The sequence below is a fragment of the Macrosteles quadrilineatus genome, unplaced genomic scaffold (assembly GCF_028750875.1).
Source record: "Macrosteles quadrilineatus isolate MER2022 unplaced genomic scaffold, UCM_ALF_1.0 Scaffold_4__1_contigs__length_99947679, whole genome shotgun sequence".
NCBI classification, from domain to species: domain Eukaryota; kingdom Metazoa; phylum Arthropoda; class Insecta; order Hemiptera; family Cicadellidae; genus Macrosteles; species Macrosteles quadrilineatus.
The window spans coordinates 20,935,008-20,949,796 of record NW_026542597.1 but is presented as its reverse complement, the minus strand read 5'-3'; the positions used below and the strand labels follow the sequence as shown (position 1 = coordinate 20,949,796).

General features: G+C 36.4%; 1 protein-coding gene across 1 annotated transcript in view; it reads right to left on the bottom strand.

Annotated features, from left to right (window-relative positions):
* The window catches only part of LOC128993598 (protein let-756), a 104,661-nt gene that overhangs the window by 77,595 nt on the left and 12,277 nt on the right, over nucleotides 1-14,789 (bottom strand). The window lies entirely within an intron of this gene.

Sequence of the window (14,789 nt, the reverse complement as noted above, 5' to 3'; positions counted from 1 at the left end):
CAAGGTGAAATAATGTGTGAGTTTAAGGTTAAGGTGAATTTTAAGGCGAGGGATCACATAGCCTCATAACAAGATGAAGTTTAAGGTGTTCAATTGTGTGGTTTAAGGTGTAACAGTATAATCGTAGGTGTGCCAATGTACAGTCTGAAGTCTGAAAGATTAAGCCTAAGGGTTGAACTTATGTCGGCTAAAACGTTACAAGTAGGCCAGTGTGTGATAATAGACTAATGCCATGCGACAATGTAGTCTAAGGTTTGGCAATGCAGTCTAAGGTGTGACAATGTAGTCTAAGGATTGGCAATGTAGTCTAAGGTGTGACAACGTAGTCTAAGGATTGGCAATGCAGTCTAAGGTGTGACAATGTAGTCTAAGGTGCGACAACGTAGCATAAGGTGTGACAATGTAGTCCAAGTGTGGCAAAGTAATTTAAGGTGTGACAATGTATTCTAAGGTTTGACAATGCAGTCTTAGGTGTGACAATGTAGTCCAAGGATTACCATTGTAGTATAAGGTGTGAAATGTAGCCTAAGGGTTGCCATTGTAGTCTAAGGTGTGACAGCGTAGTCTAAGGTGCCATTGTAGTCTAAGGTGTGACAGCGTAGTCTAAGGTGTGACAATGTAGTATAAGGTGTGACAATGTAGTCTAAGGGTTGCCATTGTAGTCTAAGGTGTGACAGCGTAGTCTAAGGTGTGACAATGTAGTCTAAGGTGTGACAATGTAGTCTAAGGTGTGACAGCGTAGTCTACGGTGTTACAATGTAGTCTACGGTGTGACAAAGTAGTCTAAGTTATGACAGTGTAGTCTAAGGTGTGACAGCGTAGTCTAAGATGTGACAATGTAGTCTAAGGTGTGACAATTTAGTCTAAGGTGTAGAAGGAGCTTGTTTACCCTTTTCGCCCAGTTTGGAACGCGACTCAGACGCAACGTCAGCGACGTCGCGGCGTTGCCAACTTTTGGCGCGAGAATCTCCGAGGACTTCGACCCCGCGGTGTAATGTCACCGAGGTAGTGCAAGTGCATCAGCGTTGACCTAGTGTCTCGAAGGACCATATCATAGACGTAATGTGTCTTAAAGCCAATTTTACTCTTACCATCTGATCTAGTCAGATTTTGCCTCAGTTTTTAATATTTATTTCAAAAACAAAATTAAAAAAAATACCAATTAAAAATTTAAAATTGATCGAGTCCATTAACCGCACAGTAAAGCAATAAGGTTTGCATTAGATAATTGAACACTGTAAATATAAAACATTTTGCCTGAGACTTGGCCCACGCGTTCTAAAACCATTGCCCTAAAAATTCACACAAACCAAACTTACCCAAAACTCTCACTCACCTGACAACTCGGATCAAACATACGTTCACAGTCACTACACTCCACCAATACTCGCTCTGTGACTAAGGTTCAAGTTGCCACGATAAAGATCACACCATCTTACATCTTAATTGGTAATACGTTTCGTTTACTATTCGGAAATTGTATAATTTCATATCATTTGATGATAGTTTACTATCTTAACCTTCAAACTGACCAAACATTGCTCATATTGTTGATGTATTACGACTTGTTGCCATGGAGAAGTCAATAATTACACATACATTACTCAAGTGCAGGCTGCAAGTGTCGCTGTAGGTGTACTGTAGGCGTCATCAGTTGCAGTCTATGGTATGTATGTGTAGGCCTAGACATGTTAACACATGCTGACTCGAAGCTGACTGGGTTAGTAGGCCTTCCTCTACAACCTGTTCCCAGCACTCATTTACAGTTAATTGAATGAATTTGATACGAATCATCAATGAATATTAATTTGCCAGGACTTAATGTGTCGAAAACATCGTTGATTGTTGTATGATGCGTTGAAACGGGAAATTTAGGTTAGATGTAGACGTTTTTCACAAGTAGAAACTGTAAGACTCCTAATCGCTTATGAGTTCCTAAAGGAACATAAATGACGCAGAAGTAGAGATTGGGCCGATCGGGGTAAACTTTGGAAGAGAAAGGAAGGTTCATCGAGAAAGGTAAGAAAAGCAGGAATCATTACTTGTACAAATATATTTTTTCAGTATTTTAATCAATAGATCTTACCCAACGAAATCGTTATCTTAACTGCAGTATCTAAAGACATGCCACAACAATACATTTGCAATTTGTCTTGAAATTCACCGGACTGTTGAAAGAAAAGACAAATGGTCTCAATACGTAGGTGGATGCTGACATCTGATCGTCTTATGAATTATCTGTTCCTTCAAAAATACTTTAGCGCCAAAATATCAATCACCTGAAGACCTTGAAAACCCACCCGAGGAAAAACATTAGCAGACAAGATTTGTCACTTATGGTCTGTCTGTTTCGTGGAGTCCAAACAAAATATAGTTTGATTTATAGCTTTTAGATAACAAAAGATTCTGCAATCGGGTTTGGACTTTCAGAGAAAACAATAAGGCCAGAACACGGTTCAGGATGTTTTATGCAAACAAACATGATGTTGATGCTTACTTAAGTTTAAATAGAATTTAATGGTTAACGATTTAGTCCTGTTTTACCCATTGGCATGAAACTATTCTGGACCCTGACGGTTGGATTCCAATTTTACTTAACTGGTTATAAATGTCTCAGCGCAGTAAATTAGTACAGGAAAGTCTTGTTTGTTTCCAAACAATGTCTATTTGACGTCCGCGTGATTTGTGTTTGGAACCTCTGCAAAGTTTTGGGACGAAAATGACTATAATGACTGTTTTCTGGTCCGGAAGAAGTACTTATGGTGACATCTGTTTTGCCTTCGTAGAAAGCGTACTGTATTTTAATATTAATTTAATTCTTGAGCTATCTTAAATACTGTTAAATACGCAAACATGCCTATTTTAAATTTGGGACATTTTAAAATCATTATTTTTTGTCATCAGAGGAATATCCTTTAAGAATCGGATTAATTCGAGATAATTAAAATAATAAATAGTTCGTTTTCCGTTCGAAAGAATTCACCTGTGAGTATTGAAACAAAAAGCATGGATAGTTAAAAGGTAAAAAAATTAATTTATTACATGGTGGGAAAAATCTTTCAAGGCAAACGAAGAAATGACTTGTAGAGGAAAAAACCATTCCAAATGCACGAAAGCAATAGAGAATGAGGCCTAGAACCATTTGTAATAACAATAAGGGTGGATGTTTCCTCTGAAATGTATAACGACAGAAACAGTTTAGTGATACAACCACCATGACGGAGGTTGCAAGGATCGTTCCAAAGAGCAAAACAATATTTTCTGGCCGCTGGCAGAACCCCAAAAACAACGCTCGCCGCGGGACATAACAACTGAACCCTTTGATAGACGACAGTCAACCCGACTCAAAACTTATGGCCAAAAGTTTAAAAATCACTTACGTTCGGCCTTTTTATTGCCTTTGGAACCGTCCCTATCTGTTGTTAATTCAATTTCAATAATCGTCTATGACTAGAAATTAGGTTTAATAGAAACAAAAAAGAAATTTAGAGAATAAAGTGTAATAGAAAATTAAAACGTTAAGATTAATAGAAATATTTAACGAAAGGCTGCTATGGTAAATCTGTATTAAAATAAAATATTCACGTTCAAACAGATTAATTTTCCTTACCATTGGTGCATGTTGACTACAACATGTTTGTAAATGGTACGGTTTATTTATTTTTAAAACTATTATTCTCAGGGTATTCGACGTATAATTCGGTTGAAATATATGTATAGTTATAATTGAAAACGTAAGCAAACTGAACCCATCAAATGCTTACAATAAGCTGAGATAGCGTTTTTAATGCCATCGGGGTTTTTAAAGCAAAACGTATACAATCCTGGTCTGGTTACTGGCATCTACCGAAAAAATATTGTAAAATAGCTAATTTATATTCAATAAAGTCTTTTACATAGGGCCTGGCATTCCCCCTTCACAAAATGAGTGAAAATGCAAAAAATACAGCAATTATTGAAATATAAACATTGAAAATTCAAACTAATTTAAAACCTGATCAGAAACAAAAACCGAGCAGTCGAGCTGTTGAACTAGTCTCTCCTTAAGTTTATTTCAAGGCCTAATTGATACATCATGAATCCTGAAGACAAAAACAAGCAACACGCTATAAAGACTGGAACAGGTAGGTGCCATACTGGGCATTCGGGGTGGTCCCATTATCAAACAATTACCAGTCTATAACACCACAGCTGGGTGGCATCCGTAAACAGACCCTTCATACCGCTTCAGCTCCTAGAACGTGCCGACGTGCTGTGCGTGATTCCAACAGGTTCGCTGCATCAAGTAGTTGAAGTTTAGTGTGGAAAGTAGTCTTCGTTTGAATGATTCAGAATGTTGTCTCTTGGAGAACTCCAGTTTTAGAAAACAATGAAGAATTGCAAACATTTATTAATAATATTGGTATATTGTTGTAACGGGTATATTTAGTAGACAACGGTTCGAGAAAGTTCCTCTCACTACGCCATTTCATTTTACTAAGCTCGATTTACGATTTTAACAACAACAAAATTACGAAAAAGGGTCCCAAAGAACAAACCTTAGGAATTGCTTAGAATTGAACCAGAACACATGTTGACATTTCTGTCACCCAGGAATACCATAAGTATTTGCATACTCTTAATTCAAAACCTTATGGGATTCAGTGTGTATATATAAACCAAACGTCAGTCAGGCAATACATGACTAGGAAGGGAATTAGCTAACCAATTTTAGATCATAATGTTTGGTACAAATCACCCTGGGTCCAAGAAAAGACAAAGTCTTGAATAAATTTGTGGTAAGTAACATAATTTTCTTTACGTGCGTCATTGAGGCTTAAGGCTTTAGAAATTCTGGGACTTATCGCTTTTGTTCTCGACAACAGCGCTGTTAAACTTACGAGATAAGAAAAGGTGTGAATTCGTGAAAGTCCATGCTTTACCGTTACAACTACAAAATCTAAGTCAAAATATATTAAATTATTTTTATAAGGGCAAGTGTACTTGTCACTAGCGAATTCTCTCTTGATTTGACTTTGATTGCTCACGTCTTCCTTTTTCGAACACATGGCCAAATTTGGGAACTGACCTTTAGGTCTGGGTCGGCTTGAATTACAAGACGACAGATTGTATTTTGATTACCCTGGATGGATCTAGATTTCAACAACATTGATCTTCGTTGTCTTTTGTTGAACAACAATATTGTTGCAAATGTTGTTAATCTGGATTGCAATCTCAAAATATCTTATGAAAATTCAAACTGCGTTTTCTTCCCATTTCACTCGAAAGTAATTTGGAATTTGCATTTATTTAAATTTGTAATCAAAGTTACTCTTTACTTCGCACCAACACTTGTCCTTTAATGTGTGTTCTATGCAAAACGGGTCATTCTGCAGTTTTAGGTTTTAATCACCCGCCTCTTCGAAGCCTACACGAGTCAAAGACCTAAAGAAGATAACTTTCCAGCAAAAGGTGTTTGGATGTAAACATGGGCGGGACTACTTGAATATGCATCCAAGATTATTCGAATATAAATCACATATAAATTAATCACGAAGTTTTCAAGAGATAATATCCCTACTGGGTTTATTTGGTGGAGAACATTGAAAAATTGTTTCTATTATCCAATTCATTCTGTTCATCTGTGAATTCTTATCCTCTTCAAGATGCGACGTGTCAATGAGAGTAACAACAAAACATAATACAGTACGAGTAATTAAAATATCCATGGCTATTGTTGTCCTTATTATATTGAATTTTTCAAATGGTAGTAGTTTACTAATAAATAACTTCTTGATCAGCATTGTACGTGTTATTAAATTTACGGAAAGTAAATAAAAGAAAAGTCTTATAACACTTAAAACATATATTTACGATTATACTGTTACTCACAAGACGGTAAATATACAAAAAAGATGGTAAGTGGCGATTTCGATTGGGCACTCCAATCATCATCAGACCCAATAGGCGAATGACATTGGGTGTTGATGGGTGATGTTGATGTTGACCTTGTAACCCCCATTCACCTATTGGGTCTAATGATGATTGGAGTGTCCAATCGAAATCGATCACCACTTACCATCTTTTTTGTATATTTACCGTCTTGTGAGTAACAGTATAAGCGTAAATATATGTTTTAAGTGTTATAAGACGTTTCTTTTATTTACTTTCCGTAGATTACTAATCAAAATTGAATTGGCTTAGCAAATGAATACAGTGGCACCCCTGAGACTTGTATTGAAGTGACAACCGAATTCAGTCAAGCTTCTATATCCCAACCTTCTATTTAACACGTCTACAAATGGTAAATGTGAATGAAAATTCCCTGTCTTACCTCCAGCCACGAATATTATAACAGAAACTGAATGAATAATAATCATAAACAAATGACGTAACTGGCCCAAATCCTGTACTAATAACATTATCATATGGTTTGGACAGTTCCATTGAAGTAATGTTAAATAAGATTTAATTTCGGGCCAGTGGCATAATTGTTATGATCATAGTGTTTCTGTTCTAATATTCGTGTATCCAACCATAATTAAATTTCAGGGTTCAATTTGATTCAGTAGCATACTCTATAGGAAGCTCGTATAACTGTTCTGAAATGGATTACAGCTGCAATTTTTAGGTGGGATATCTACCCTAGTATAAAAAATCAATGGCTCTGAGACTCCAAAAGTCATGAAATCACAATGGTGTAGACAGACACGATGAAAAAATGACATTTTCGTACTCCAAAAATCCAAATATATACGGTTTCAAGACACCGGCCTTTTCAATCCCTAAACTTCTTGCAATTTCAATTGCAGAAACTCAAGCATCAACTCAATTGCAACAAGTGAGCATTATTAACACCAGTCCACGTAGCCCAGCTTCCTAGAGTATCGCTCTCTCTCTCTTTTTCATCTGTGGAGATAATTTTCATCTCTCTCACTCTCAAGAGGATAAGATTTCTTCCTCTTGACAGGCCGGACAGTTCGGTGGGCTGACCGCCAGCGAGGCGGTTCCCGACACTAATCACTCATGAGAGTCAGTCTGCATATTTGTCAACTCACATCTGTTTGACAATTCAGTTGAAATGTTTAGTTTCTTCTTGACGTGTTTTGCCAACAAGTGGAGGATAGAGAGGTTTTATTTCATCGTTTGCAATATTTCTTCATTGTTGTAAGATTGATATTTTAGATTGTTTTGTTGGCGTCCTCAGATCTTGCATTTTCCCGTTCCAGTAGGTACAGCACAAGATTTAAACTGTACTGAACAATTTAGTGGCGGGTACCAGGATCCGAACACACGACATCGTATTACAGTAATTGATTTATACTATTCTTACTTCTTAAATTGCATTAGTGATGATAGTCGATTGATATTTTCATGTGGAAAGGATTAAGTAGACTGCGACAGTGCGCATAGTGCATTCAGATATCATCTGAATCAAAGGCTTGACGCCAGAGCCAAAATAAAGTATATTTGGCCGAGTTTTAACCGTCCAAGTCAAATAGCTATTAATTGAGACTTTGATAGAAATTTCAGACAGTGCAGTGACCCTTACGTAAAATTGGCACTGTTGAAAGATAATACTGTACGTAATTTATTGTTTTCTTCTATTACACCCATCACACGTTTATATTATAATTTTAATTATGTTTTGTGATATTTACCGCTAACTTTATGACCACTTTTATATTGTAAAAAACATTAAGTTATTCTAACATGATTTAATGTTATTTCAAAACAAAACTTTTCAGCCTTACCAAATCCAAAGGTTTTCATCATATCAACACTGACAGGGGCAAAAACCTACTTCAAATTTACATTCTTGTCTTTCGCAATAGGACATAACAATGCCCAAAAGGGGATAAATCATCTACGAGGAACGGGGCCCCCAACTGTTCGATGTCTAAAAAATGTGCCGTCCTCATTGAAATTTGGCGTTAGTGTTTTTGTATGAAATTTAGCCGACGACATTTTGATGGATGATCTTGCCAGGTCATTCGCTCTAGAATAAAATGCTTAGACACGAGCTAGGAAATAGACAAACATGACACTGAACTGTGTTGACTGAAATCTTTAAGAAAAAGTAATACAATATCTACAAGGAGGAATTAAACTGAAACATGAAATTTAAAACTTTTAATTGAGAAGGAGTCAAGATGAACGAACGAAATTATTAGTCTTCATTGCAATCAAGAAATGAAAGAAATGGAAATCTAGGTCCCTACTGTTGTTGGCAAATTATAAAGAAAAGTCCATTTAATTTGGCACAAATTTTGGGGAGTCCATAACTGGACGTGTACATTTTATTCCCTAAGAACATACTTGGACTATAGAGATATTTTATAGAATAGAGAGGTAAAATTAACAAATATTTGCAGATTATGTGAACCATGACTTTGAAAAGAAATGTACAAAAATACTTCCTATCACAAACAAACTCTTCTTTTTCTCTTCGTAGCAAAAGTATATGATTTTACACATAATTTGAACCGACTCCTCAAACTGTATAACAAAATTAAAGGAGGTAGTTAAATTAAATTAGAGGCCACTAAATCTTGAGGTTTATTATTGATGTTTAAAGATTGAATCGAGTAGTCCTCTAACCAACATTCAGACCACCATTGTCCTCCAAGACAACTAATTCCTCATAAATAGACCTTCACTGTTACTTGACTGATTTTATTTTAGATTTATTTTCCAACTATTTTCCAACTACAACTTATAATTGACCACCGGCAACAATACGATCAATATTTTTCTTCTCGTCTCTGAATCAAATACATACCGAATCGGAATTACAAACAAAACTCCAAAACTACAACCACTTCAGGGCGATTCCCCATCCTAAAAATATTTTCTGAATCAGTGTCACCGAAATGCCACCGATCATCGTTTATCAAAACCTTCCACGGCTATCTACATCTGATTCACTTCAGGAGGAGTTTTCTACTCCAGATGTAGGAGAATTTTCTGAATCAGTGTCAAAGAAACGGCCGTCAATCAGAACCTTCGTGGGTTGTGGGTTCCCGCGCTCGTTCCAGTTCAAACAATCAGAATACAAAACGTCTGTACCCGTAAAGTACTCAGCTGGAGTTATGTTCACTAAACAACCCAGACACCTGTCGGTGCTCGGAGAATCACTTAGAATCCGAAGAATGTCACATTTCATAACACGTCCCACTGGCTGCTACACTTTCTACTGGAAATATGAGAAGATGTAAATATTTATGGGGCGTATCAACATAGAAATGCATCCAGAGATGCGATCTTGACCGATTGAACTACGGAGCATTCAAGAGCACTGGAATTTTAATTTATGGATTTGGGGGATTTGAAAGCTTGGTTTGTTTGGATTTATCATTAAACGGATAGGTGTGTAAAATAAATATCCCATGCATACCATTTTGTTGTATACGTTTGTACAACTGTTTATTCAAGAATCCCAAATACTTTTTAGGGAAAGCGATCCAAGCCCCTCACGTTGTACAAAGCTTTACACGGAAAGCTTAAAGAGCTCACCAATAACTTGAACTAGCTTGAATTATGTTTGTGGAAAAGCTGGATATCGAATCCGTTCATCTCGCTTTAAAATTCTAGTCGCTAAGCACTTGTAAGACGCACAAATAGTTATTGAAGTTTTGCATACAAACGATGCTAGAAAGATAACTATAGATTTTCAAAGACACATAACTCAAATTGTAACTATCTATCTCTATGGCAAGAGTGTGGGAAAGGTAGAGTTTTGTCAAGAGTCTAATTTTTTTTTAATATTTGTGTGAAATTTCAAGTTTCTTTCAAATAGGTAAAACTACCTACGAAACATCATAGTCAAGTAAATTTGTAACAAATGGTGATTGATTACTAAATTTTTACATGTCTAGGCCTTAAACTAATTAATTATGATTTTAAAAATTCTTAAGATGAATTGAGAGATAAACAATCAGTATACAGTAGGCATACTTCCAAAGAGGACAATACAGCGACTAAGACCGCAATTTCTTTTGGCAAAACACCTATTTCAATTTACATGGTTTTAATAGCTGGTTCCCTGTTCTTTTAAAAGCCCATTCCACGAAAAGTGTTGGACAAGGCGTTAAAGAGAAGTCATAAAAACACAAGCTTCGTAACAGCGTCTGTGGTATTAAACGTTTACCAAATCCGGCGCCGCGCCGGCTGTTTGCTCAGCGATAAAGGAATTAACAATTCTGGCATAGAATTTCTCAGGACGTGGCCTGTGGACTCGTGGAATATCGGATTTGGGGTTGGAATGATGGATAAGAACTAACGGAAAACAATTTGTTGATTGACAGTGTTAACCGGGAAATCTGCTGGCCATAATCTTTAGCTGGATAGGAGATGATCTAAATCTTTCAAAGATCATCTACTGATCCAGTGCATTGGTGGATAGACGGTACGATTGGTAAACTGGCTTTTCCAAAAGCTTTCAAAGCTAGTTAAACGATTATGGTGGTGAGTTAACAGACAAATCAGGAATGGCAATGAGTTTATTATTTGATTGAACAATGGCAAACTGATACCGCGGATCAGCAGACTATTAAAATCTTAGGATTGTAACACCGAACCTTGTAATCCATAGGATTGAGGGGATCATCGGACTAATACTAGGATTGGTGAACTGACTCGATGGTCTGGTGAATTAACAGTCTAACTGGTTGGAAATTTCAAATAAACAACAGCAAGCATGCAAGATCTTATCTTTCGGATCAACAGGCAATAAAATTGGTAGAACTGTTGAACAGACTCTTCAAAGGAGTGGAATAAGCTTTTGTATTGCAAAAATTTGTGATTAGGATTGCATTTTCAATGTTTATGATCGAAATTAATGACCTTCCATATTACAGCATTTGTAAAATGTTCACATAACATCTGTAAAGCCCTATTCATAAAATTTGCAATAGTGACTTGTCCATTAATTGCATAGTATGCACAAATCCAAGAGCTAGACAAATTTTCATGTCTGCAATGTTCATTCTAAACCAATTCCCCACATTAATCATGGTTGAAGATATAAAAGAGTATGAATATGTCTGCCAATAAAATTCTAGCAGCGGACTTCTTTCAGCAGAGTTTTGTCTCAGAGTAATTGTTTGACAACGTGCCAAATATTTCCAGACTAGCGATTGTCTAAGGCAAAACGATAAATTTTAGGGCATTCATCGCTGCATGCTGATTTAATGTTCTTTCAGCTAAGACAATCACTCCAACTAGCTAAGACTAGCCAAAGACAAAGACCAAAGGCTTTGGAAGCCAAACTCATAGACGAATTAAAAATCAATTGTATTGAGCATAGAAGACTGAGCCAAGAAGAATACATTGTCTTGGAGAATGTTTCAAACATGAAAACCCTTATTGTGGAATTCAATTGAATTCATTGTGCAAAACTTTGTACTAGATTAATTCTGTTAAACTTGATTGATTGTATGTACGCTATTTTAATCTATGTGGCTTGCTGAATTTGGAAGGTTCACTTGAGCTTGACCATTGGTTTTAGAAACATTTGATTTATAGATTAGTTATTTTTGAGAGTTGGTGACTTCAAATTTCTTGATAAGCTAACAATAACAGTACGACATATTCTGTTATGGACAAAGGGTTAAAATGATTCATTGTTAAATCTACTATTTTTGTCTGCAAATAATTAACCAGCACTCAAAATCAAAACCAGGACCCCTTAATGTTATACACTTTTATCTTATCTTACCTTGGGTAATATGTTTTCCTGAAAAAGATATGTTGTGAAAACTGGAGCATGTACTAGAGTTTAGAATATTAACTGTTAACTGGCATTTACCAATCGGTTTCTTAATTAGTAGGCCTATTCAACATTTAAAGTATAACCCAGGTAAACGCAAATTTAAAACAAATATTCCTCCACACGAAGCTTCACAAACTGGGCAGTTTACAGTGTATGGCTAGAGACTAGTAAATATATATCCAATACCAATAACCTAGCACGCGGTTTGTCCAATTGTTGAGCGTGGGATTGATCTCAGAGTGACCCGGGTTCAAATCCCTCAAAACATTAATGGATTTTATGGCCAGGAGGCTAGGATCCAGGATTTCTTGAGAATTGGATCAACCTCACTAGAATCAGTTATTAACGTTATTAACGTTTTATTCTAAGTCAAGAGAAACAGGTCCTCAGGTGAAAAGAACTTCCTTTTTACTTGAAATCAAACTACTAAAAGCCATGAGATAAGATTTTGTCAGAATTACAAACATTTGCACATGTTTAAGGAAATTTTTAAACACGATAATTAATCATTATTTCAGTAGTTTTTCTATCATCAAATAATCTTTTCCCAATATTTCCGCATTTCTACGACGAGTCACCTGATTCCTTGTAAACAGCTGCAAATCGAACCTGTCTAGATGATGGACGACTCTTGATGTTCTACTACTAATCTTTGCCTATCTTATTGCCTTTGGACACGTTAGGTCAACGAACCAATTGATTTAAAGCTTAAAATAATTCTGCCAGCGGCGAAACTTGGGTAACTCGGCCACGGGCGTTGAACGGCAGAGATGGAGCAAATTAGAGTTAAAATAATCAGTTATGAAACGACCTGTGAAAATAGCGGTGTTAAAACTTGTTTTGGAGAAGGTGCATACACGAAGGCAGTTTTCGTCAACTAAAATTTGAACGCAATTAAGAGAATACTAACTGAAATACGAATCAACAATGAGTGTGCAATCGGTGAAAAAGCATGCTTTTACTTGGGGTGTTTTTATTTTTTAAATAAACCGTCTAAAACCTGGACTCATTGTTATGCGACGTTGTCGTATTGTTAGACTTTTTGATGAATATTCTAATGAAAATGTTATCTAGGTCCACAATTGACTCCTGGTGTCGACTGTGAAGGCAGCATCCTTCTGATATGAAGACCATTACTATTTAACTAACCAGAAAATTATTGCTTGCCTGATCAGCCGTTTTAGTCGAGTCTATTTCCGGAAATCCCCCAAGAACAACATATTATTCCTACAGTTACCTGACAAAGTGGGCTTACTTGCAATGATTATATAACGCAAAGCATTTTACGCCACACTACATTATTTTGACGAACTTCCCACGCAAGGATTTAGTCCAGAAAACAGCTGTTTGCCGCCAGCTTATTCAAATGGGGTTTCATTGCGTAATACTGTTCTGCAATGAGTTTTACCGGACACCAATCAGCTGATTATACTGTATTTAGGTGGCAGTGATTGGTTATAAACAAACACATAACCTCTCTTAGAGGTTATGAGTGGTGATGTTTAGTCCTTTAGTTGGTGGAAATATATAAGGATTTGTACAAATTAAGTAGTATGGCGTAAACTATCGTGCGTAACTCGTCCAAAATGTGTGTACCGGACTCGTATGGTAATCCCGTACTCGACTTCGTCTCCCACGGGAATGACCACACTCGTCCGGTAAACATTTATTTTCAGGACTGGTAACGTAATATACTATAATTGCTGCATTTACTTACTTTTACCACATCCACTTTTTTGTCACACTCCAGTATTCCAAAACAACACAAAATAGTGTGCTTTTATTAGGCACGTAATACGAGTACGCTTGTAAATAGGTTGGCAACACCTAAAGATACTATTAATATGATCAGCTGATTGACTATTGATACGATTAGCTGGTGAAGCGTTTCCCATATAGTTCAAGTTTAGATTTAAACTAACCTAAAAACGTGTTGTATAGTGTTTGAAAGACTAACTATTTATATGCTTTTATAGTAACTGTAGGAAAAATATAATGTGTAACGCGAGTGCAATGTGTCACTTCACACTAGTTACACAAATAACCATTTCCCTCTAAAACAACTAATTAAATCATTGCATGTCTACTTCACAAAAATCTGTCTCTATTCAAAGATAACACAATCCAATAGGAAACCTACGGTTTTAATATGCGAATCAGAGAAGTCTGTGCAAGATCATTCAAGATTACACTCTACCTCTAATTCTCACTAGTATTTCTATCCAGATAATCTATCCAATACTCCAAAGGGTTTCAACATCCGAATTATCTCAGCTACTTTACGGGTTCATAAGTTTGGCTGTTCGCTTGCAAGCCGCCTACATGCAGCAAACCTACCGGCTCCTCAGGCGATGGGAATAAATAGCAACTGTCTGATCAGCCATTTACCGTCGGTTTAACAGATTCCCGCGGGTATCTCAGTTAATAACAGTTATTGCCTCTTATTTACTGGGCTGGAATGATATTGTTGATATGGCTGGTTCACTTTCGCTCCGAGACACTTCAAGACTTGAGCTTCACTTCTACCACCCACGGTGAAGTTTACGATTGAAAACCTCAACCTGGTTATGTAATAGTGAGAGATTGTGTTTCGGATGATAGTGTGGATGGATTTTTAGACTTTAAGGTCAAAGCTAAATCGAGGGTAGCCAAGGGCAAAATGAAACAAATGTGACGTATAGAGGGGTTTTAGGCGTTGAAGACTTCGTCAAAGTGATTTTAAATTACTAGTAATTTGTCAAAATATTATCTGTAAAGTTATATTACACAAGGAGATCGAACAAAGTAGTTAGGTAAAGCACACTGTCCTTTATTCGCTGTGTTTGGCGTCGATCGTTAGTACAAAAATTGTATTGTCTTACAAGTTACAAGATATAGATTTTCAGAACATTCTTTATTTCTATCATGAAACATATGCATCTTAGGAACATACATATGGACAAAAGGGATGTGAATGGGGACAGTGTTGTGAAAATATCTTATGGAAATCCTTGTGGGCAACTACAATAGATGCATCGATTTAACACATATTCATTCC